This window comes from Chiloscyllium punctatum, chromosome 2 (genome assembly GCF_047496795.1).
Source record: "Chiloscyllium punctatum isolate Juve2018m chromosome 2, sChiPun1.3, whole genome shotgun sequence".
Taxonomy (NCBI): domain Eukaryota; kingdom Metazoa; phylum Chordata; class Chondrichthyes; order Orectolobiformes; family Hemiscylliidae; genus Chiloscyllium; species Chiloscyllium punctatum.
In genome coordinates this window covers 100,642,709-100,667,144 of record NC_092740.1, presented here as the reverse complement: position 1 = coordinate 100,667,144, position 24,436 = coordinate 100,642,709, and the positions used below count along the sequence as shown (strand labels likewise).

Below are 24,436 nucleotides of genomic sequence, written 5' to 3'. Positions count from 1 at the left end.
GAACTGAAATGATCTTCCCTGTCAATGTCCCCACACATATATTTTACAAAGCTAAGGCTTTGTGACTAGTTTTGATTTAACACAATGAAGGTCAAAAAATCATGCTCCTTGCACTGCCTGAGTGATTCAATTGAAGGGAATGTATGCCATAACTTTTATTAGTATTTTTGTACTCATCTCATTACCGTTAGTGGTTGTGCATCTCAGGCAAGAAGCACTTTCGACAAAAAAATATATTTACTGTCAATAAAAAAGATAAATAAGTTTATGTAAAATTATATAATGCATTTAAAGACATCTGAATTTTAAAATACTAACTTTACAAAATCAGAAGTTTTTTTTGTTTTAACATTTCATATTTTAACTGCAAAATTATTTAATTGGTAAATTAAATTCAATTGCTTTCAATTTAAAATAATGTTACCTCCTCAAAATATTCAAAACTTACTTATCAATCACATAGTGGGACCGACATAAAATATAAACAAAGCTGAATTTTAGAGAACTAATTCTTCATCTGTGTACGAAAACTCAAGTCCATTTTTATTTCACCAAACAAACATCGGAAATTATATTTTTTGAAGTATTTTTCTGTGAATGTAAAGACATACAAACACCTGCTGGGTAAAGCAATTTATTTATGAATGCTCAGCGTGAAATGTCATTTTTATTACAAAATATGTTTCCAAACACCACTATTAATTTAAAAAAGTGTACATTTGAATGATTGTCAATGCTGCATAATTTGAAGCTTATTTCCTTTCATAATGATTTTAGATTAGATTAGATTACTTACAGTGTGGAAACAGGCCCTTCGGCCCAACAAGTCCACACCGACCCTCCGAAGCGCAACCCACCCATACCCCTACATTTACCCCTTACCTAACACTACGGGCAATTTAGCATGGCCAATTCACCTGACCTGCACATCTTTGGACTGTGGGAGGAAACCGGAGCACCCGGAGGAAACCCACGCAGACACGGGGAGAACGTGCAAACTCCACACAGTCAGTCGCCTGAGGCGGGAATTGAACCCAGGTCTCTGGCGCTGTGAGGCAGCAGTGCTAACCACTGTGCCACCGTGCCGCCCAAATTTGTACATTTGTTCGAGCTTCTGAGCTGTTATCATGAGGTGAGCCATTAATCTTGTACTGACCTAAGCCACAAGCTTTTGTGTTTCCACAAATAAAACCTTGAGGCAGTTTTAATCATAGTTTTGAACATTAAAAAAAAATCTGGTTTATACCCTAAAAAGTCAAATATAACTAATACATAATTGAACATTAATAAGTAGCGTTAATGTATCAAGTTGAAGGGTCACCCAAAACATCTCTGATTTCTCTCTACAGATGCTGCCAGTCCTGCTGAGTTTTGCTAGCAATTTCTATTCTTGTTGTTGCTGTTGAATATGAACTTTACATTAATTCAACTGTAATCAAACCAGGCAAATCATCTATCCTAAACAGTGGAGATACTTGAAAATCAATTGTGCTTCATGTACCAAAATTCCCGAATATTCTCAGTTAAAGTTTAAAGCAAGTAAAAATAACCTGTGGTTCTTCCCCATGCTCTACTTCTGTGCCAATTTTAGTAAATAAAGTAATTAATAAACAAATTCTAATAGTAAGATTATTTTTTCCTTAGTTTAAAGAAATTGTAAATTCCGTAGAAGTGATAAGTAAATCAGTTATCAACTGGCTTGCTTTTTGTCATTTATATAAATGATTTGGATATGAACTTATGAAGTATAGTTAGTAAGTTTGCAGATGACACCAAAATTGGAAGTGTCGCGGATAGTGAAGTAGGTTACCTCAGGTTACAATGGGACCTTGATCAAATGGGTCAATAGGCTGAGGAGTGGCAGATAGAGTTTAATTTAGATAAATGCGAGGTGCTGCATTTTGGGAAAGCAAATCTTAACAGGACTTATACATTTAATGGTAAGGTCCTAGGGAGTGTTGCTGAATAACGAGACCTTGGAGTGCAGGTTAAAGCTTCTTGAAGGTAGAGCAACAGATAAATAGGATAATTTGGAAGGTGTTTGGTATGCTTTCCTTTATTGGTCAGAGCATTGAGTATTGGAGTTGGGAGGTCATGTTGTGGCTGTACAGGACATCAGTTAGGCCACATTTGGAATATTGCGTGCAATTTTGGTCTCCTTCCTATTAGAAGGATGTTGTGAAACTTGAAAGGGGTCAGGAAAAATTTACAAGGATATTTCCAGTGTTGGAGAACGTGAGCTATTGGGAGAGGCTGAATAGGCTTGGGCTGTTTTCCCTGGAGTGTCGAAGGCTGAGGTTGATAAAATCATGAGGGGCATGGATAGGATAAATAGATGAAGTATTTTCCCTGGGTTGGGGGGAGTCCAGAACTAGAAGGCATAGGTTTAGGGTGAGAGGGGAAAGATATAAAAGGGACCTAAAGGGCAACGTTTTCATGGAGAGGATGGTGCATGTATGGAATGAGCTGCCAGAAGAAGTGGTGGAGGCTGGTACAATTGCAACATTTAAATGGCATCTGGCTGTGTATATGAATAAGAAAGGTTTAGAGGGATATGGGCCAAGTGCTGGCAAATGGGATGAGATTAGGTTGGAATATCTGGTCAGCATGATGAGTTGGACCCAAGAGTCTGTTTCTGAGCTGTACATCTCTATGACTCTATGACCTTGAATGAGACATGGTAGGTGGGGAGGTATTGTACCAATGGTGCCACACCTGAGCTGAAGGAAAGAATGCAAGACTTGCTACAATGCCATGATGTCAATTTGCTTTTTAGTAATTCAATTTTAGTTATTTCATTAACAAATTTGGAGAAAATAAATCAGTAATACGATGTGATGTAGAGTTGGATTCACATTGCAGCTACTAGTTTGGAACTGGTACACGGAATATAATCAGGGAAAGCTGTAACAGTCTTATTGCAAATTCTTTACAAACTTTATAAATGGGAAATGCTGAATACAGACATGGGAAAAACTTCCTCCCAACATTTGCCAGTTGAAATGTCTGAAAACTCAATTCGATAATCTAAATGTTTGAAATGGGTGAATTAAGTTTTGATGTTTCTATAAGGTGCGCAGGTAATTGAATATACCCACTTGTTTGAAACCATATAAACTTTACACTAAATGCAGGAAATAAACAAAGCATTTTGGGGTAAATAATAAGTAAAATGGGAAATACTTGAAAATATCAGAAAATCAGACAACATCTGTGGAGAGAATCAAAAATCAATACTTCAAGGTTATAGTCTAATTTGCCAGCATCTACATTCCTTTACTTCTGTATCAGTGTGAAATCAATTCCTTGATCCATTCTCCCAAAATAAAACACAGTTTTGGGTCTAAGTTTATGCTTCTAGTAGCATTAATGAAAAAGGCAAATCATAATGCTAAAATGGCATTGTGAACCTGAATTAGGTATTACCTAATGATCTATTGACTACCATATTGGAGCCATATCACCATTACTTTATTATCTCTCCTGGAACCCTCTTAGCAACAGCACTGTGTGTATGTACATTAGCTGAACTGCTGAAGTTCAAGAAGGCAGCTCACCAAAACCATGTCAAGACCAATATGCACAGTACGCAGCCCTACAAACAGCACCAATACAACTGACTTATTAATCTATCTGGGCAAAAGTGAGGACTGCAGATGCTGGAAATCAGAGTCTAGATTAGAGTGATGCTGGAAAAGCACAGCTGGTCAGGCAGCATCTGAGGAGCAGGAAAATCGACATTTCAGGCAAAAGCCCTTCAGCAGGACAAATAATTTACCGGCATTGGTTGAGGGATCACTATCAGCATTACAATTGCCTTACGTATCTTTGACATGCTGGATAAATATTGGGAAGGCCAATATAAAGTGAAAATTGTATTACTTAATCTAGAGACCACATGACTGGTGCCTAGGTAGGACATTCGTAATGAGATAGAATTTGTCTAGACCTTTAAAAGTATACAGAACTCTTACAGGTTATGGGCAACAAAAGCCATTTAAGAATAAGAAGTTGTATGAAGAACAAAGAACAAAGAAAATTTACAGCCCTGGAACAGGCTGTTCGGCCCACTAAGCCTGAGCAGATCCAAATCCGCTGTGAAGGAGAGTGAGGTTCAAAAGGAATGTTAGATTGCAGTGAGCATCAACACTCAGCACTCCTCTTCCTGATTATCATGAATGTTGCAACTGAGAACATGAGACAGGAAATAGCAAGTCATTGATATTGGCAAAGGGCATTGAACGATGTAGAGGAGATGGTGTGAACATGACTGAGTTCTGAGGAACTGGAGAAAAGTTCTGGAAGAAATGGGAATGAAGATAATTGAGCATAGATTGTCGGTGTGAGCCTAGGAAATTGTATCAGAGTGAAGCTGTAAAGATAATGGGGGAAGGCCTGGAGAAAGTGAAGAGTTGAAAGTATCTGGGGTCAATGATGACAGAAGACAGAACCATGTAAATAGAAACTAAACAACAGATTAGTTTGGTTGGATAATTGGATGAAACATAGCATATTCATATGTGATATACAACTGTCACTGAAACTGAAAGAAAGAATCTACTAAACAGTTGTAAGACCAATTTTTTTATACAGCACAGAAATGGGTTCAATGTCAATAAGACACGAACAACTGAATACTCATAAGATGCAGAGACCAAGATTGATGTGTGGAATAATGAAAAAGGACATCAGCTGGTCAAGAAAATATTTTGTGAGCATCATATAAATTAGCCAAGAAGTTAAAAAGGTTTTATCATCTGTTGAGGAGAGAGAAAATGCTGTGCAGCAAGTGATAGAAAGGTGACTGCCAAGATGTAGGAAAAATGATGTAGGAAGAACAGATGAAAAGCTGCAGTTGCAAAAGATTTAAACACAGCAGGGTTGGTGACTGACAGGAGAAAATGAAGAAGTGACACAAACAGTATTATTGTGATCCCAAATCAAATGACAGAAGGCAAAGCATGGGATAGAGGTTTATAAGATTGTGAATGGCAGAGATAGAGTGGAAAGCATGAGGCTTTTTTTCTGAGTGTGGAGGGGTCAATTACTAGGGGACACAGGTACAAGGTGTAAGGGGGTGGGGAAGTTTAAAAGAGATATGTGAGACAAGTTTTTCACACAAAGGGTGCTGAGTGCCTGGAACATACTGTCAGAGGCAAACACAGCATTTAAAAAACATCTGGACAAATGCAAGAATGAGAAGAGAATAGAGAGATAGGGATCCTGTAAAGTGAATACAGTTTTAGTATGGAAAGGCAAAATGTGTTGATTCAAGAGCTGAAGTGCATGTTCTTGTGATGTATTGGTCTTTGGTCTAAGATCTTTGCATTGTGCCATTAAAGTTTGCAAATCTATCTCATTAAGTGCTAATATAAAATATCATCTGAGAACCACTCTTCCGATAGAGAAGCGCTGGTGTCAGTTTTGAAAATATTCTGACGTTTGAACTTAGTGGGTTTTTTGAGTTTACAGAATGGGCGGCACGGTGGCACAGTGGTTAGCACTGCCAGCGCCGGAGACCCGGGTTCAATTCCCGCCTCAGGCGACTGACTGTGTGGAGTTTGCACGTTCTCCCTGTGCCTGCGTGGGTCCCCTCCGGGTGCTCCGGTTTCCTCCCACAGTCCAAAGATGTGCCAGCCAGGTGAATTGGCCATGTAAATGTAGATGTAGGGGTATGGGTGGGTTACGCTTCGGCGGGGCGGTGTGGACTTGTTGGGCCGAAGGACCTGTTTCCACACTGTAAGTAATCTAATCTAATCTAAATCCCAATTCTGACAAAGATATTGATTTGTTTATATGTACGTCTCAAATCAAATGTTAGTAGAATTAAGCTGAACTTTGATGTTAAACATTAGGTCTCAACGTGTTAAATATATTGGCCAACGTTTATATACCATTTTTATGCCCCCAGGACTTTTTGAAGCGGTTTGCACCTGGTAAAGTTCTGTATTTTCTAAGTGTTGCTATTGTTAAAGTACAAGAAGCGCGGGATTTCATTGATTTCGCAAAAGGAAGAACACTTCATCGGGATGATCAAGTCAGTAAGAGAACCAGTGCAAGTCCATCATGTTGCATCTGAAGAAAATAACTTCAGAAACTTCAGGCTCTAATGTTAGTGATAGCACGTGTGATGTGCCTGTTCTCAAACTGGTGATACCAGTCCGGATTTGGCACGTTTGTGAGCAACGTTTCTTTTACTTCAGTAGTTTTCATCTCAAATAGTTTGAATATGAAATATATTTACGTAAGTTTAAAAAACGTGTCGAGGGTTTTGTCAAGTTTGGGTGTACACACCAGAGAAGCACAACAGCTTCATATGAAAGTCTTGTAGTGTTCTCAGCTTAATGTGATGTTCACGATGCTGAGAAAAAATGACGACCGTCCCAGTAAGGGTGAACACTCGGCAAATTGGATTGAACTATGCATCGCAAAAGTTGGAAGTTAATATCGATGTCGCAAGCAACGTAGCTGCAAGTAACAATCTTAGTCCTACTTTGGTCAGTTTCTGGTTGGAAAATACTTGCAAAACCCCCAGTAAGACAGAAGGAAACTTAAATATTATGCAAAGAAATAAAATGTAATTGCTTTAACACTAAACACTACCAGAGTAGCAGACTTTTATATTAGTTCCGTTTAAATGATTTTTCTTTACATTTGTTGCACGTCATAGACCTCGAACGTAACTTTTTTTGTGTGTTGTTTAGATATGCTGAGTATTTGCAGCATCTGCAGCATTTCGTTTCGTTTGTGTTTCGCGTGTTCTATATATTGAATGTTTCCGCCCAAAACTAAATATGAAAACGCGCTGAAGGCTTCACTCGTTAAAACAAGTTGAAATGGAAGAAAAGCAACCAGCGATACCGAAGCGCCTAAAATTAAATGCCCTCGCCCTGGGCTCCTGCAGATTTCTACTGCTCTTCATAAAGACTGCCGTGAAATGAGATTAACGGTTGCGTCAAACACCAATTTAAAACAGTGGGCAGAGGAAAACTGGACAGACTGCATTTCGGGGGAACCGACAAGGTTACCTTTCGGCTGTGGATCATTCAGGTCGCGTTTGACTGAGGATCCGGAACCTACAAAAGTTCATTTATTTGTTCTCTCCACAAAGACTGGCTGACTTTTTTCAGTTTATTTAAACATTTTCAACTTACAATGTTAAACAGATTGTAAGAAGATAAAAGCATACGCATTGAACAAGCGAGAGACCGTATTCTGTGGACTCCAAACTGACTGATCTACTGTCACTTCCAGCCTGTGCTTACTCTTCTGAAACTTTACGTGTGGAGCGCAGTTTGTCCTGGCTGAATGGCAACGCTCCCGTCACAGGATCAAAAACCCTTCGGCCAGTAAATGAAACTATAAAACTATCTGTCCAGTTTCACAAACGACTTCAGAATTTATTCGTGGTCAAAAAAAAATGCAAGTTAATCTAGACCATGCAAACAATATCCGAGATACGCATTTGTGAAAAAAATCAACTTCCCTATTTCCTACTATTGCAAAAATGATTGGAGCAACTTCGTACGTGCCAACACACTACGTACACAATTCTAAGCGAATGCTGGGTGAAATGTTCAAGAAAATAAATCAAATTTTAAAACTGGTAAATGAGAGAGCACGAATCCTTGTCGAATAAAGGGAAACGCTTTCATTATTGAAATATAATTTGCCTTCTGAACTAAATTACTATTTAGCGGTGCGGCGAAAATATACTTCAAGGAAGTCCATCTATTAAAATTCACATTTCCCAATATTCGAAGAAGATCTTACCTGTAAGGCCTTGTTTCCTTGAATTTATTTGTCACTGTCACAGGTTGAGCTGCTCATATTAAAAGCTAATTAATGAAGAGTCCGTTTTTGTTTTGAATTAAAATACAGAATAACCACGCGCATCTCAGCATAAAAAAGGCACTGGGGAAAGAGCACCACACGATCGACGATACCTCAGATTTTTTTGGAGAAAAATAGCCCACACTATTTCAGATCCGCAAAAGTAACTGTTTTGGACACTCGATACTGGGCGAGAGAGTGAGCTGTAGAAAGGGGCAGTTACTTCCTCTTTCTATCTAAAGTCCAGTCCCCATTCTTACTTCCTCGAGTCACTTCATTCCGAAAACTTCCTCCTTTTACAGGGTCAGCAACTGACAAGACAAATTGTGGCATGAAATGCTTCACAACTTGTCAATTACTCAGAGAGGGTAGTTTCGTTTCTTTTTTAAAAAATTGATTTTAATCCAAATGGTTACTGAATATTTAAAACAAAACCTATTCTTACAAGCATATTTCATTATCAGGTCATATTCATGACCGCCTGTGAAGATGTCCCCCAAAGAAACAGTGATATATTCCAGGAGATTTATGTTATCGAGCTTGAAGTGTTTTTTGTTTCTGTTAGTTAACAAACAACTTTTAATTGCTCACTACGAGAATGACAGCAATAGTTCATTAAGATGTTTGCAACAGCTTTTATGGTCTACGTCAGGTTTTGTCGATGTGGTGGTGATAGGCAGTATTTCAAATTGACCTGAACGCTTCAAAATAATAAATTGGTGACATCCAGGTGAAGTCCCAGTTTGGAGTTCGAGCAAACTTTATATGCTCATACTTAAGAGTGTTGCATAACGAGAGGTGATGTTTTTCAAATCAGTTGGTAATCTGAGGCCCAATCTCCCTGGGTTGGGTTAATGTGAAATATCTCAAAACTATATCAAGTGTTGCATTGTGTTCACATCCTGAATATGTTACACAAGTGTCTCACATATCAAAGAACATCTTGAAGATATTAATTTAAGTGACCTCCTTACATTAGAAAATGACACATGTTCAGATTGTATGCAATGGAATGAATAACCACAATCGCTTACATTAACCGGGCTGCTGACCCAAATACAAGAATTATTGCAGCGATGAAAAGCGAGCTATTGTGCGCATGAGTACTAGTTTGGGGCGGGGTTAAACTCTTGCTGACACAATCCCCCTCCCCACCCCCGCAGTGGTGCCTGAAGGGCGGTAATTTAAATTCCAGTTATCAAAAAAATGCCAAATTCCATTGTTTTGAACAGGACCAAACCAAAGACCTTTACCTAGTGCTGTCAAATGCAATCCCTAAAACTTGCAAAATTGATGTCCTATTGCAAAAATTTACAGATCCCAATTCTCGTTAAAACTCATTCCTCTCTACTGCTGTCAAAATCTAATCATTTCGAAACTATTTTCTACTCAATCTGTTGGAGATGTTAGTACGCACCTCTAGAACACGCGGGACTCTCCCATAGGTTAGGATCAAGACCCTGTCACAAAGGCACCACCGCCCATCTTAGCTATTCTAGGCTTTTTTTTTTCTGGAATGAGAGAAAGGGAGGAATGAAGTGAGGTGAAAGTTGCGTGGCAGACCTATTAGTCTGCAGGTGGGGAAAGCTGGCGAGGTCTCATGAATGAGGGGTAGGCAGCGCAGAGGCACGCAGTGGTGTGGGATGTTATGACAGGTGAGTGAACGAAGATATTGCAGGCAATGGCAAGAGTGGTAGAACATGAGCATCGGTTGGAAATGTGTGCAGTAGCTGAGAGAAGATGATGACACATACACTGGCAGAGTGAAGCAGGCTATTGACCGTCTTCACACAGTACTGAACATTCCTTCAGAAGGGTGGGACCTTACTGACCCTGGTGGCAAATTCGTAGGTTGTCAAGGTTTGGTATCATGGTTTCTTCCATTGATCCTGTGGGTAGAGGACTGTCCTCTTCTGCACCACTCCATTCAACACACCCCTGGGTTCATTTCCACAAGACAAAGAGCTCATGGAATATGCATTATCTTCCATCTCCAATTTGTCTTCTATTTTATATTGGGTGGGGAAAGTGTCTGGCAGCCTTACCAGAATGAGATTAGTGGTAGTAACTTAAGTGACTAATTGATTACTCTATAAGTGGTTTATTTCACTACTGTTGCTGGAAGGTCCACACCAGCTGGGAAAACTGGTATCAGATCGTACCTTCTTTGGAGGACTGTAGTGCCAATCAGAGCCAAAACTTGATTTAAGTCTTTTCTACATCAGCTCTTGAAGAAGCCCACTACCACTGCCTCACTCCCAGCCATGCCCCACTGACACCCAGGACCTGCCTCAAAGTCGTGAAGCATTATTTTCTCTTGACTGATCTGTAGTCCTTGTCATGTCCAGTCACTCAAAATGATATTGCTGGGAATCCTGAGATTCCAGACAATTATACTGATTGGCAGCTCTCTTGGGCAAGACTTTGTTCCAAAATGGGAGTGGAAATCTCATCCAGAGACAGTTAGTGTTGCTGCCAGCAAGGCTTCCAACTGACTTTTCAGTTGGGGGTGAGAGTACTGAAGAAGGTACACAGCTTTTCTAATCAACCTGTTCAGTGATATTGTTACATATCTCTGGAGTAGGTGGGATTTGAAGCCAGGCCACCTGCTACAAAGGTAGAACTATTACTACTACACCACAAGAGCACCACACACCACAAGATATGTAGTTCCAGTATAGGCTCTTTAGCATTTATAGCCTTCTCTAGTTAAGTAAGACTCCATTGTGTTGTGTTATATCCCCAGCTGATTGTCAAACAAGTCAGATCCCAGAATGAAATCAAGCTTAATTTGATAAAAAAAATATTTAATTAGTTAACTTTATGGTTAATCACTGAAACATATTTCCTTTAACAGTGGAATGGAAGTTTATTACATGAAAGAAAAAGCTATCTAAACAAAGAAATATTTTCAATTGATATTAAAGCATGCAGCAGGACAACGTTTCATTCTGTTTCTTTACACTATCCATTCCAGAGACTCTCAAAGTAAGTAAAATTACACCATATCTCAACTCTATATTTACTTACCTGAGTCTGTACAATTTCTGAACTATGGAAGCAAATTGATGAGTCTCTTCTCAGTCTGCCACCACAAAGTTTCCACAAATCTAAGACCCTAAACTTTCTCAGATTTAATAATCAACCAATCTGGTTTGGAAGCTTACACAAGTTAAAACATTCTGCTGAGGGGCTATTTTCCCCAAATTGCCCTGACCTCTTGCTAGAACAGAAACTAGTCTTGAATCCAAACTAAACCTAAACTGAATTTATTTTTTAAAATTGTTCAACCATGATTTTTTCTAAACTGAAAACAAAGCTTAAATGTTTAGTGTATCAGTTGTGAACACAACAATATTAGCATCTTTCTACTGAAACCACAGGGTCTGCAGTTACCTGCTTTCTCATAAAATTCTGGATTTAGGCCACCCTGACCTTATTCCAAAAGATAACTTAATAGAAACAACGAGCATCTATCTGATTCTTAAAAATATACACACACACACAAATTATATTCTTTTCATCACAGGAGTTCTCAGACTGTAACACAGTAATTGCCTTGAAATTAATGCTTTCAAGGCTAAAACAAAATGCAATGAAAAGGATCCTGGGTGAAGGAGTTAAATATTTTGTAATACTTATAACGAATCCTAGAATTGAATCAAAAGTTTCACAATTTCCATGAACACTTTCTATTTAGAAGACAATAAAAAAATAATGAGCCACACAGCCCTTTAATCTTGTTCAACCATTCAATAAGATCAGGCTTGATCTATAACATCAAATCTACATTCCAGTGATTGCATATCCCTGGATTCCCTGAGAGTTGACAAAAAAAACTATTGTTTTCAATTTATACAACAACTGAATATTCCTCTGGGCCAGAGAATTCCAAATGTTTCACAGCCCTGTGAGTGAGGAAATTCCTCCTCATCCCAGTCATCAGTAGTTGGCCCCTTATCCTAACTTTATGCCGCCTTGTTTTAGATTCGCAAATCAAGGAAAATGATCTTTCAGCATTTAGGTATTCAGGCCTAATCAGAATGTTTCAATGTGATTATCTGTCATTCTTCAAATCACATAGTGTATAGGCCCATTTCACCTCAGAGAATAAATTTATTGAACCAACAAACAATCTAGAGAACCTTCATTACACCAACTGTAAGAGAACTGCATCCTTCCTTGAACTCAGAGAATAAAACTGAACAGATGGTTTCAGGTGTGGTCTCACCAAAGCCTTGCACAATTGCAACAAGACACGTTTACTCTATGCTCTAATCCCTTTGCGATAAAGTCCAGTATGTCATCAGGTTTCCTAAGTAATTGCTTTAACTACATGATTCTTTTTTATGTTTCATGCACAAAGACATCTACATCTATCTGAACATTTACACAAGGCAGTTTCTCAGCATTTAAACAGTTTTAAGTTTCTATCTTACCTAAAAAAAAGTTACATTTCCCAAATATGTTCCATGCACTACCTTCTTGCCACTTATTTATTTGTATACTTAGTAAAAGCAGTTAAGCGGAATTGATCAGCCATGAGGTGGATAGCTGTATACTGATAGAGTAGATTCAATGGGTCGAATGTTGTGGGAAAAACACAAGATTATTTTTTAAGCATGCTCTATCATTCAATGAGATCATGGCTGTTCTGATAATCCTCAAATCTTCTTGCCTGCCTTATCCCCATAAACCTTGAGTTCCTTAACAAATAAAAATCTGCCTAACTCAGGCTTGAATATACTTAATGACTCAACCTCTACAGCACTCTGTGCTAAAGCGTTACACAGATAGAGTCACAGAGTCATAGAGATGTACAGCACGGAAATAGACTCTACAGTCCAACCCTTACATGCCGACCAGATATCCCAACCCAATCTAGTCCCACCTGCCAGCATCCAGCCATATATCCCTCCAAACCCTTCCTATTCATATACCCATCCAAATGCATCTTAAATGTTGCAATTGTACCAGCATCCACCACATCCTCTGAGCTCCCTTTGAGAGAAAGCAATCTTCCTCGCCTAGTTTTAAATGAACAATGCCTTATTCTGTGATTATGCTTTCTGGTCCTAGAGTCTCCCATAAGGGGGAACAACCTCTCAGTACCAACCTGTCAAGTCCCTGTCTCGGATCACAGAGTGGATCCAAGCGTTTCTTTTCAGATTCAGTTAAATGTAGTTAAGAGAAGGCCCGACAATAGGAATTTGCTTAAATATGAACATTTATTGAGTAATAATAAAAGATGAACAAAGAAAGGAAAAAAAACAATAAGCCTCATGGCCTTCCGCCTGTCAGGGACGCCTCGATCGATGGCCAGTCTGGAGGCTTTAGGTTGTTCCTGGCACCGTTCACGATCCCAGTTTGAGGTGAAGTCCAACGACTTGGAACAAAAGTCTTTCTAGTGTAACAAACAGCAAGGGACAGAAAAACAGATACAGAAGACAAAAGTGCTTGCCAGTACAGAAAACAAATCTGGCTTGTGCTGTCTGCGCCACATACAGGAATGTTCACCGGACTCATTCAAGGTCATGCAGCTGTCGAATATCATCAACAAATTTAGCCCTTCAGTCCATTCTATACAGTCCCCTAAGAATCCTGTAAATTTCAATAAGGTCACCTTTCAATCCAAAGTTGTGCAGTTTAGGTGGATTGGCCATGCTAATTTGCCCATAGTGTTAGCTGCATTAGTCAAGGGAAATGTAGAGAAATAAGGGGGTGGGCATGGGTGGGTTACTCTTCGGAGGGTTGGTGTGGACCTGCAATGCTGAAGGGCCTGTTTCCACACCGTAGGGATTCTAAGTCCTAAGTTCATTTCTCTATAATCCAATGAGTATAGGGCCAACCTACTCAACGTCTCCACATTAACAAATCATTTCATATCCATATTCACCTAGTGAACCATCTCTGGACTCCCTCCAATATCTTTCCTTAGATATAGACAGTTCACAGTATTCTTAGAGTGGTCTGACTAGTACCTTGTATAGATCTAGTAAGATCTCCCTATTTTGATGTTCCATTTCCTGTGAAATAAAGGCCAACAGTTAATTTGCTTTCCCTACTACCTTCAGAAATTGGATGCTAGCTTTATGTGATTCATGCATGAGGGTTAAGGTTAGGATTAACACTCTGTTCTATTACTTTTTGCAGTTTTCTTCCATCTAAATAATATCCAGTTGCCAAACTGCATAACCTCAACTTTTCCCATATTCCACTTGCCAAGTTTTCACTCATTGACTCAACCTATCTATACCCCAGATAGACTTTATGTGTCATCCTGTGGGAACAGATCTGTCATCCTGCCTACCCTGAGAATGGCCACACAGAACACAGAAAATCAAGCCTGCGCAAACCATACAAGAAGCAGCCAGAATGCCTCAGCATTGACCAAACAGACTGACATGGGAAACCAGACATGACCACAGTCACTCGCAGACCAGGTAAGACACTTACCAAGACAAACTGACAATAAGCTTCTTAGACTTGATAAATACAGCTGTCCCAAAGCCCTAAAGACAGTCTTGTACCCCAGTGATACCAAAGCCATGCAGACAGGTCAGACAGAGAGGCACCAGAATACCTTGCTCACAGGAGAGCAACAATGGAAACACCTTACTGCCAAGAAAAGGGACATTCTCACCTACCCTCGAAGAGAGCCAGAATCTCCTGATGCCATTAAGAACTGATTGATGCTGCTGGACACTTCATTGTATCTACATTCAGGACATTCTTCTGATAACTGTTTTGCGATTATCACCATCATAACTTGATTACTTGACTATCAAGACTATTGTATTTTCACTATTTTTCATGAGCATCATTGTACTGTATTCCTATAAAAACTGGCTTGATTCTCTGCTCAGGGAAGAGAGTTTTGGCTATCTGGGCAGACTGCCTGTGCTGTTTTAGCTTTATCAATTTTTCTTCCGCAATATTCCTGTGTTAAATGGTTTGTTAATTTCACTTCGATCGGTGTTTTATGATCTCTGCTTTATTGGGATATTTTCTGTGACATATCCTCACCACTTGCCTTCCCACCTATTGAGGGGAAAGTGAGGACTGCAGATGCTGGAGATCAGAGCTGAAAATGTGTTGCTGGAAAAGCGCAGCAGGTCAGGCAGCATCCAAGGAGCAGGAGAATCGACGTTTCGGGCATGAGCCCTTCTTCAGGAATGAGGAAAGTGTGTCCAGCAGGCTAAGATAAAAGGTAGGGAGGAGGGACTTGGGGGAGGGGCATTGGAAATGCAATAGGTGGAAGGAGGTCAAGGTGAGGGTGATAGGCCAGACTCGGGGTGGGGGCGGAGAGGTCAGGAAGAAGATTGCAGGTTAGGAAGGCGGTGCTGAGTTCGAGGGATTTGACTGAGACAAGGTGGGGGGAGGGGAAATGAGGAAAGTGGAGAAATCTGAGTTCATCCCTTGTGGTTGGAGGGTTTCTAGGCAGAAGATGAGGCGTTCTTCCTCCAATGTTGCTATGGTCTGGCGATGGAGGAGTCCAAGGACCTGCAGATTCACTACCTTCTGAGAGAGGAAATTCATCCATATCTCTGTCTTAAATGTGCATTCCCTTATTCTGAGACCATGCTGTCTGGTCCTGGACTTTAATAACCTTGGAATGGAGGGTTGTGACTCGTGGTACTTCACAGCGATCTGTGCTGGCACCTCTACTGTTTGTGGTGTACATAATTTGAAGGAAAAGTTGGCTGGTCTAATTAGTAAGTTGGCGTATAATGCAAAGATTGGTGGAATTGCCGATCATGAGGAGGACTGCCAGAGCATAGAACAGGATATAGATCAATTGGAGGCATGGGCAGAAAATTAGAAGATGGAGTTCAATCTGAACACATGTGAGCTAATGCATTTTGGAAAGTCAGGTACAGGTGGAAATTATACCATGAACGACAAACCCCTCAGGAGTATTGAGATAAAGAGGGATCTAGGTGTGCAGGTCCACAAATCACTGAAGGTGGCAGCACATGTACATAAGCTAATAAGAAAGGCCAATGACATGCTTACCTTCCATGGAAGGGACACTGAATATTAGAATAGGCATGTTATGCTGCAGCTTTATACAACTTTAGAATGGAGTAGAGTATCCTTTATTGTCATGTGTACTCCAGTAAAGAAGTACAGGGGTACAGTGAAAAGCTTTTACAATGGCTGCCTCTACCGGTGCCATCTTAGGTATAAGTACTCAAGGTAAAAATCTTGGATGCAAAGAGGAATAAAAGGAAAAAAAAAATAGCATTATTTACAGTGTCTAAAAAATAAGTGAGAAATAATTTATCTATAAGATAGTTTAAGGATTGATATTACAGACCGGTAAAGGGGTAGTTTTTTGGAGGCAGTTCGAGTGAGAGGAGCGACAGTGAGGACCAGAGGCCTGACGGGAAGGTCATTTTAGATTAAATTAGATTACTTACAGTGTGGAAACAGGCCCTTCGGCCCAACACATCCACACCGACCCTCCGAAGAGCAACCCACCCAGACCTATTCCCCTACATTTACCCCTTCACCTAACACTACAGGCAATTTACCATGGCCAATTCACTTGACCTGCACATCCTTGGACTGTGGGAGGAAACCGGAACACCCGGAGGAAACCCACGCAGAACGGGAAGAATGTGCAAACTCCACACAGAGTTGCCCAAGGCGAGAATTGAACCAAGTTCTCTGGCGCTGTGAGGCAACAGTGCCAACCACTGTGCCACCGTGTCACCCCTTTTATGTTTCTAAAACTTAAAATAGATTAAAGCTTACCTCATGTATAGGCTGAGCGCACAATGAGCAGGAGCAGACACAGGACTGCTGGGTAAGTGATGCTTTCTATTTGGGTGGTTGCTTTACCTGAAACACTACTCCCACCTGTCCTCCTCCTCTAACCAAAAAAAAGGTTCTCGGCACCGGATTGGTAAGGTGACTAGTTTCTTTTTTGTAAGTTTTCAGTAGTCTCATTGGGAATTTAGAATAGTGAGAATGGAGGTTAGGGCAGTTGAATGTTCCTCCTGCAGAATGTGGGAGGTAAGGGTCACCACTAGTGTCCCTGGGGGAAGTGCACCCAACTCCAGCTTCTCAAAAAGTGTGATAGGGAACTGGAGCTGGATGAACTTCAGATCATTTGGAAGGCTGAGGGAGTTATTGAGAGGAGTTACAGGGAGGTTGTCACACCTCGGGTAAAAGATGAAGGTGGATGGGTTACAGTCATAAGACGGAAAGGTAACTAACAGGCAGTGCAGGGATACCCTGTGGCCGTTCCCTCAACAACATGTGTACCATTTTGGATACTGTCGGTGGAGGAGAGGGCAAGGTGGCGGGGAACAGCTTAACAGGGGTAAGCAATGGGGCACAGGTCTCTGGCACAGGGTAAGTCCATGTTGCTCAGAAGGGAAGAGGGGAGATGAGCAGAGCATTAGTCACTGAGGACTCCCGTAGTTAGGGGGACAGATAGGAGGTTCTGTGAGAATGAGACAGACTCACGTGTTGCCTTCCAGGTGTCAGGGTTCATGATGTCTCTGATTTTGTTTTTGGAATCCTTGAGGAGGAGGGGGAGCAGCCCCAAGTCATGGTCCACAGAGGCAATAATGACATAAGTAGAAAGAGTGATGGGGACTTAAGGCAGAAATTCAGGGAGCTAGGGTAGAAGCTTAGTGTGTGGACAAACAGAGTTGTTATCTCTGGTTTGTTACCTGTGCCACTGGCTAGTGAGACAGGGAATAGGGAGAGAGAGGATTTGAACATGTGGCTACACGGATGATGCAAGATAGAGGGTTTTGAATTCCTGGATAACTGGGGCTCTTTCTGGGGTAGGTGGGACCTCTACAAACAGGATGGTCTTCAACTGAACCAGAGGGTTACCAATATCCTGGGGCGGGGGGGTGGGGGGGGAGTTTGCTAATGTTCCTTGGGTGGGTTTAAACTTATTCAGCAGAGGGATGGTAACCAAAATTGTAGATCGAGTAAACAGGAGATTGAGCATAGTGAGGTCAGAAACATGGTTTCAAGGTCACAATAAGGCACCACAAGCAAAATGTTGGTTTGAAGTATGTCTATTTCAATGCCAGGAGCATTCAGAATAAGGTACACCCTATTATGCAAGGCACACCCTATTTTAAACCAACCGAATTCAACACCCGAATGAAAGACACTAACAATTAATACTCGCCGTGTTTCAGTCCAATAATCCTAAATCCAAACTGGAATTAGAGCTTTTGATATCAACAAAAGCCCCCAATTTGTTATGGATCAGGCCAGATCCCAACAAAATATATTAAGAAGGGAGCCTAAACTCTAACCTTTTCTTATTTTAAAGGTAAATATAAGGTCCAGTGTTCCAGATGCAATTCATTTCATTAAATTACTTGATCTTAAGCAAAACACAATTTATACATACACTCTAGTTCAAATGCAAAAAAGAAAAAAAATAAAGAGAAGAATTTGCTTAGCGATAACTCTACTGAAATGCTTAACAGAATAGTACATTATTTAGCTACTAAACAGTAATTGTTCCAACATAGTGATGTCCCATAAACATGCTCTTGGTAAAATGTAAATTCAGAAAGCAAATTGAGAAAAAGTGAGGACTGCAGATGCTAGAGATCAGAGTCAAAAAGTGTGGTACTGGAAAAGCAGAGCAGGTCAGGCAGCATCAAGGAAGGAGGAGTGTCAAAGTTTCAGATATAAGCTCTTCATCAGGAATGTGGGGAGGAGGTAAGGGGGCTGAGACATAAATAGAAGAGTGGGGGTGGGGGGAAGGTAGCTAGGAAGGTGATACATAGATGCAGGTAGACGTTGAAAGGTAAGTCATAGGGGACTGTGGGGCCAGTAGTATGGGAAAGAAGGTAGACAGTTCAAGAGGGCGGTGTTGAGTTGGAGGGGAGATGAGGAAACTGGTTGAGTTGACATTGACGCTGTGTGGTTGGGGGGGTGTCTCAAGGAGAAAGATGAGGCATTCTTCCTCCAGGCATTGGGTGGCTTGGATTTGGCGATACAGGAGGCTCAGGATTGGCAGAACTGGTCCTCACCCTCAACAACTTCTTCAAATCCTCCCACTTCCTTCAGACCAAAGGGGTAGCCATGGGTCCCAGCTATCCCTCCCTTTTCATCAGTTACGTGGAACAGTCCACCTTCCGCAGCTATACTGGTACAATCCCCCACCTTTTCCTCTGCTACATTGATGACTGTAACAATGTAACACCTCATGCTCCCATAAGGAGGTTAAACAGTTCATCAACTTCACAGTCAACTTCCATCCTGACGTCAAGTTCACCTCGACCATCTTGGACACCTCCCTTCCCTTCCTCGACCTCTCCGTCTCTATCTCAGGCCACCAATTCCTCACACACATCTCCTTCAAACCCACTGACTCCCACAACTACTCGGACTAAAGCTCCTTCCACCCCCATAAAAAAGCTATCTCTTACTGCCAATTCCTCCGCCTCTGCCTCCCCCTCTGTCAAATCTGCTCCCAGGAGGAGCAATTCCACTCCAGGTCATCCCAGATGGCCTCCTATTTCAAGGACCACAATTTCTTCACCTACGTGATCAACAATGCCCTATAGTGCATCTCCTCTATTTCCTGAACCTCCACCCTTGAACTCCACCCTTCCAACTGCAACAAGGTTAGAACCCCCTGGTACTCACCTTTCACCCCATTAATCTCTGTATACAGCGCATTATCCTTTGCCATTTCCACCACCTACAATCGGACCCCACTACCAGAGATATATTTCACTCCCCCATCTGTATTCACAGAGACCATTCCCTCCGCAACTTCCTTGTCAGGTCAATGCCTCCCAGCAACTCATCGTCCACTCCCATCATCTTCCCTTGCCGCCGTAAGAGGTGTGAAACCAGTGCCCGCACCTCCACCTCACCTCCATCCAAGGCCCTAAAGGATCCTGCTACATCTGGCAGAGATTTTCCTGCACAATTAAAACCTCATCTACTGGGTCCGTTGCTCTCGATGTGATCTCCTGTACACTGGGGAGACAGGACGCCAACTCGCAGAACATTTTAGGGAACATCTCTGCAACACACACACACCAAACAATGCCATCTCCCTGTGGCCAAATGATTCAACTCCCCCTCCAACTCCACCAAGGACATGCAGCCCTCGCTTTACCCACTGCAAAATCTAAGCCACCTGACACCCAGAAGAAGAACGCCTCTTCTTCTGTCTGGGGATCCTTCAACCACATGGAATTAACATCGACTTTATCAGTTTCCTCATCTTCCCTCCCCCCACCTCATCCCCAGATCCAACCCTCCAACTCAGCACTACCCTCTTGAGTTGTCCTACCTGTCCACCTTCCTTCCCACCTATCCGTTCCACCCACCCCTTTGACCTATCACTATCACCCTCTATCTGCATTGACATATCATCTTCCCAGCTACCTTGCCCCCACCCCCAATCCCACCCTCCTATTTATCTCTCAGCATCCCTTCCCCCCCCACATTCCTGATGAAAGGCTTATGCCCAAAACATCGACTCTCCTGCTCCTCGGATGCTGCCTTATTTGCTGTGATTTTCCAGCGCCACACTTTTTGACTCTGAAAACAAATTACCTGCAACTCCTGCAGCAGGAAGAGCTTTTAGCTGTAAACGAGAGAGGAGAAAAAAAAGTTGCTTCCACTTCTTCAAGACCTAAGCAGCAACTGTTACTACTGAAAACCAAAAAAACTAAAGCTCAGGTTCTATGAGAGCTTGATCACACCCATTCAGGCTGCCACTATTGTTCCAACTTAAAAGAAAAACTCAAAGTTTCACAAGCTGTTTACTTTACAAGTTTTCATATACATCTTGGTAGCTTTGTCTTAAAACCTTTCTTTACAAAAAAAAGACAAAATAGACCACTTAAAGCCATAGTATTGTCACATATTATTGATGTTTTAAACTCCCTTTTATTCCTTCATTAGTAATAGATTCTTGCAAGTCCCTGACAGCTGATCTCAAGTGAGCTATAATTCCTGTTTTCCCCCTCTTTCATTTCTTGAGTAGTAGTTAAGTTGAATAGTTACATCTGCTGTTTGCCATCTACTGGGGCTACTTCAGAATCCACGGAGAATTGGAAGATAAAAACTGATACAATTTGTCTTTTAGAACTCTAGGATAAAGGCCATCAAATCCTGTGCATTTATCAGTTTTTAGCGCCGTTAATTTCTCCAGTAATTATTAACATTAAGCGATGCGTGCATCCCTCGAATGAATAATGAAATTATTTTATGCGCTCACATTTCATTGAATCATAGAATCCCTATAGTTTAGGAAGAAGACATTTGACCTTTCGAGCCACCACCGACACGCCAAAGAGCATCCCACATAGATGCACCCCCTACCCTATCCCCATTACCCTGAATGGGTTTTTTTACGATGGCTAACCTACCTAATTTACACATCTTTGTATGTTACTGGGCAATTTTTGGCATAGCCAATTGACCTAACCTGCACATCTTTGGACTGTGGGAGGAAACCATGCAAACATTGGGAGACTCCATGTCTAAACTCCACACAGATAGTCATCCAAGGCTTGAATCAAACATGGGTTCCTGGCACCTTGAGGCATTTGCCCTTAGTTTCCCATTATTTTTAGTCTGTTACAAAGTCTTTGAAGATGCCCATGTCAAAACTGATACAAAGTATCTGCTTAACATCTGCAATTTTCTAATTCCCCAAAATAATTTCTTCTGTCATGTAATTTATGTCATTTATTGTATCTGTTGCTCCCGATGTGGTCTCCTCTACATTGGGGACAAAGGACACCTACTTGCACAATGCTTCAGAAAACATCTCCAGGACACTCGCACTAACAAACCCCACCACCCTGTAGCCGAACACTTCAATTCCCTCTCCCACTCCACCAAAGGACACGCAGGTCCTGGGCCTCCTTCATCGCCACTCCCTAACCACCCGAAGCCTGGAGGAAAAACACCTTATCTTCCACCTCGGGATCCTACAACTCCACGACATCAATGTGGATTTCACCAGTTTCCTCATTTCCCCTTCTCCCACCTTATCCCAGTTCTAATCTTCCAACTTGGCACCGTCTTGATGACCTGTCTATCCTCCTTCCCCAGGTATTCCTGATGAAGGGCTTTTGCCCGAAATGTCAATTTCTCTGCTCCTCGGATGCTGCCTGAACTGATGTGCTTTTCCAGCACCACTCTACTCCCATCCTCCTTTCCACCAATCCGCTCCATCCTCCCCTCCAACCTATCACCATTACCCCCAATTCCATCTACCTATCGCACGCTTAGCTACCTTCCCCCCAGCTCCACCCCCTACCATTTATCTCACCACCCCCTCGGCTCACATCCTCATTCCTGAAGAAGGGCTTTTGCCTGAAACGTTGATTCTCCTGCTCCTCGGATGCTGCCTGACCCGCTGTGCTTTTCCATACACTCAACTGTAATTTCTTCTGTGTTATCCTCTGAAGAAGCCACATCTATATTTGCCACTCTCTTCATTTAACATGCATGCAATCTATTTTTATATTCCTTTCTTGTTTAGACTATCATCCCATTTTCTCCCTTTTTACCAACTCTTTTGCCATTCTTTGCTAGTTTCAAAACTCTCCTAATCTTCATGCATGCCCTTATTGTTAATCAATATAAGCGTGCTCTTTTAATATTAAACTGCATCTTTAAACAAGATATGACATCTTCAAGGGTACATGGAAAGGTAAATATCACAGAATGTATGATGAGTAGTGCCATTCTATCCATAATTAAATGTTTTTCATGTGTTTGCCATTGGGAGATTGGACAATTCAGTGCATCTTCCAAGTCAAAGGAAGGTCTATCAGGTTATTTCTCCAGAAGGATCTTGGAATAAATTGGTCGTATCTGAAAACTCCTAATGTCAGAAAGGTGCAAAACCCAGCCTCATTAACTTAATAACTTCAAAGCCATTAAGTGCAAAACAAAACTTTTTAAAGAGTTGCAGTCTTCATGTACAACAATTAAAATTTTAAATTTTGTCAAATGAAATACTCCTTTCTTAATTTTCCATTGCGTTTGATCTTTATTATAAATACATTTTTGATAATGGAAAGAAAGATGGCAAAAATAATAATCACAAAACATTTTGGTTGATTTTTGGAAATCTGTGGTTTTATTCTATCTTTAAAGTAACAGCAATTGTGGGCCACACATAATAACATTGAAACCGTCTATCACAGTGCCACCTAAAGGGCTCAAAAATACTATAGGTACAGTTTTCTGAGCACTGGATTTAACATGTAATTGACGTAATAATATTTTTAAAGTGAAGCTAAATGTCAGGGTAAAAGTGGTTAATTAATAAAATAATAGATTATTTACATTTGTAGAAACAATTCAGTCACGTAGGGCAGAATTTCACCAAACCTTGAACAGTGTGGGCAATCACAAGAAACTTGGAAGAACATGATCAGATTGAGAAACTCTATTTCCAAACATCAAGAAAGATAGTCTGATTCTCCCTGAAGGTTTCAACAGCTTATTGTGAATCTCGCTAGTAAGGGGTGAAGACTTTATTTCTACGTATTTGCATTTCATTACTAGCTAAACTCACATCATTTGTATGCAGTTCACTTAAGCACTGATTAAATGGCAGTAATTACAAACTTAAAAGTCAGAGTGGCTACATGTGTATCCTGATTCTCCAGGATTCCACCTAAACATCAGTTCACAACATCTATGCCAATGACTGTCTCCACTCTCTATTCAGGGGTACCGACATTGGCAAAACCTCAGTGTGGTTGCGATGGTAAAGTGGTTAAGGCATTGGGTGTGGCTGTGATGGTTGAGTGGTTAAGGCTTTGGGTGTGGCTGTGATGGCTGAGTGGTTAAGTCGTTTGGTGTGGCTGCGATGGCCAAGTGGTTACGGTGTTGGGTGTGGCTGTAATGGCAGAGTGGTTAAATCGTTGGATGTGGCTGCGATGGTAGAGTGGTTAAATCGTTGGGTGTGGCTGCGTTGGTAGAGTGGTTAAGCCGTTGGGTGTGGCTGCGATGGCCGAGTGGTTATGGCATTGAGTGTGCCTGCGATGGCCGAGCAATTAAGCCATTGGGTGTGGCTGTGATGGCCGAGTGGTTAAGGCGTTTGGTGTGGCTGCGATGACTGAGTGGTTAAGTTGTTGGGTGTGGCTGTGATGGCTGAGTGGTTAAGGCGTTTGGTGTGGCTGCGATGACTGAGTGGTTAAGTCATTGGGTGTGGCTGTGATGGCCGAGTGATTAGGCCATTTGGTGTGGCTGTGATGGCTGAGTGGTTAAGCCGTTTGGTGTGGCTGCGATGTCCGAGTGGTTAAGCTGTTGGGTGTGGCTGTGATGGCTGATTGCTTAAGGCATTGGACTCGAAATCCAATGGGGTTTCCCCACGCAGATTCAAATCCTGCTCACAGTAGAGTCTACCTTTTCCTCGGATGCTGCTTGACCTGCTGTGCTTTTCCAGCACTACACTCTCAACCAAAACCTCATTGTGGCCAATCTCAGCATAACTCAGCAGACATACCAGCACATTAGAGATCATGGACACTTATGTTGCAGTACTGTTGTCAGGCCCCTTTTGCAGGGGTACACGCCCATCTTGTGCATTGCACTGGATGCATCTCAGGTTCTTAGCTTGCTT

General features: G+C 41.4%; 1 protein-coding gene and 1 non-coding gene across 5 annotated transcripts in view; one reads left to right on the top strand and one right to left on the bottom strand.

Moving 5' to 3' along the window:
* The window catches only part of syk (spleen tyrosine kinase), a 191,998-nt gene extending 183,981 nt beyond the window's left edge, over positions 1-8,017 (bottom strand). For 3 of the 4 annotated variants that reach the window (XM_072586745.1, XM_072586775.1, XM_072586755.1), the window contains exon 1: positions 7,774-8,017. The gene's annotated coding sequence lies outside the window, so the exon portion shown is untranslated. The remainder of the gene's footprint in view (positions 1-7,773) is intronic. The other variant, XM_072586764.1, reaches the window with a different exon arrangement.
* A 16,112-nt stretch (positions 8,018-24,129) lies between these two features.
* Positions 24,130-24,211, top strand: trnas-cga (transfer RNA serine (anticodon CGA)). The gene has a single exon. It is a non-coding gene; the product is annotated as a tRNA-Ser (tRNA).
* Positions 24,212-24,436: the final 225 nt, after the last annotated feature.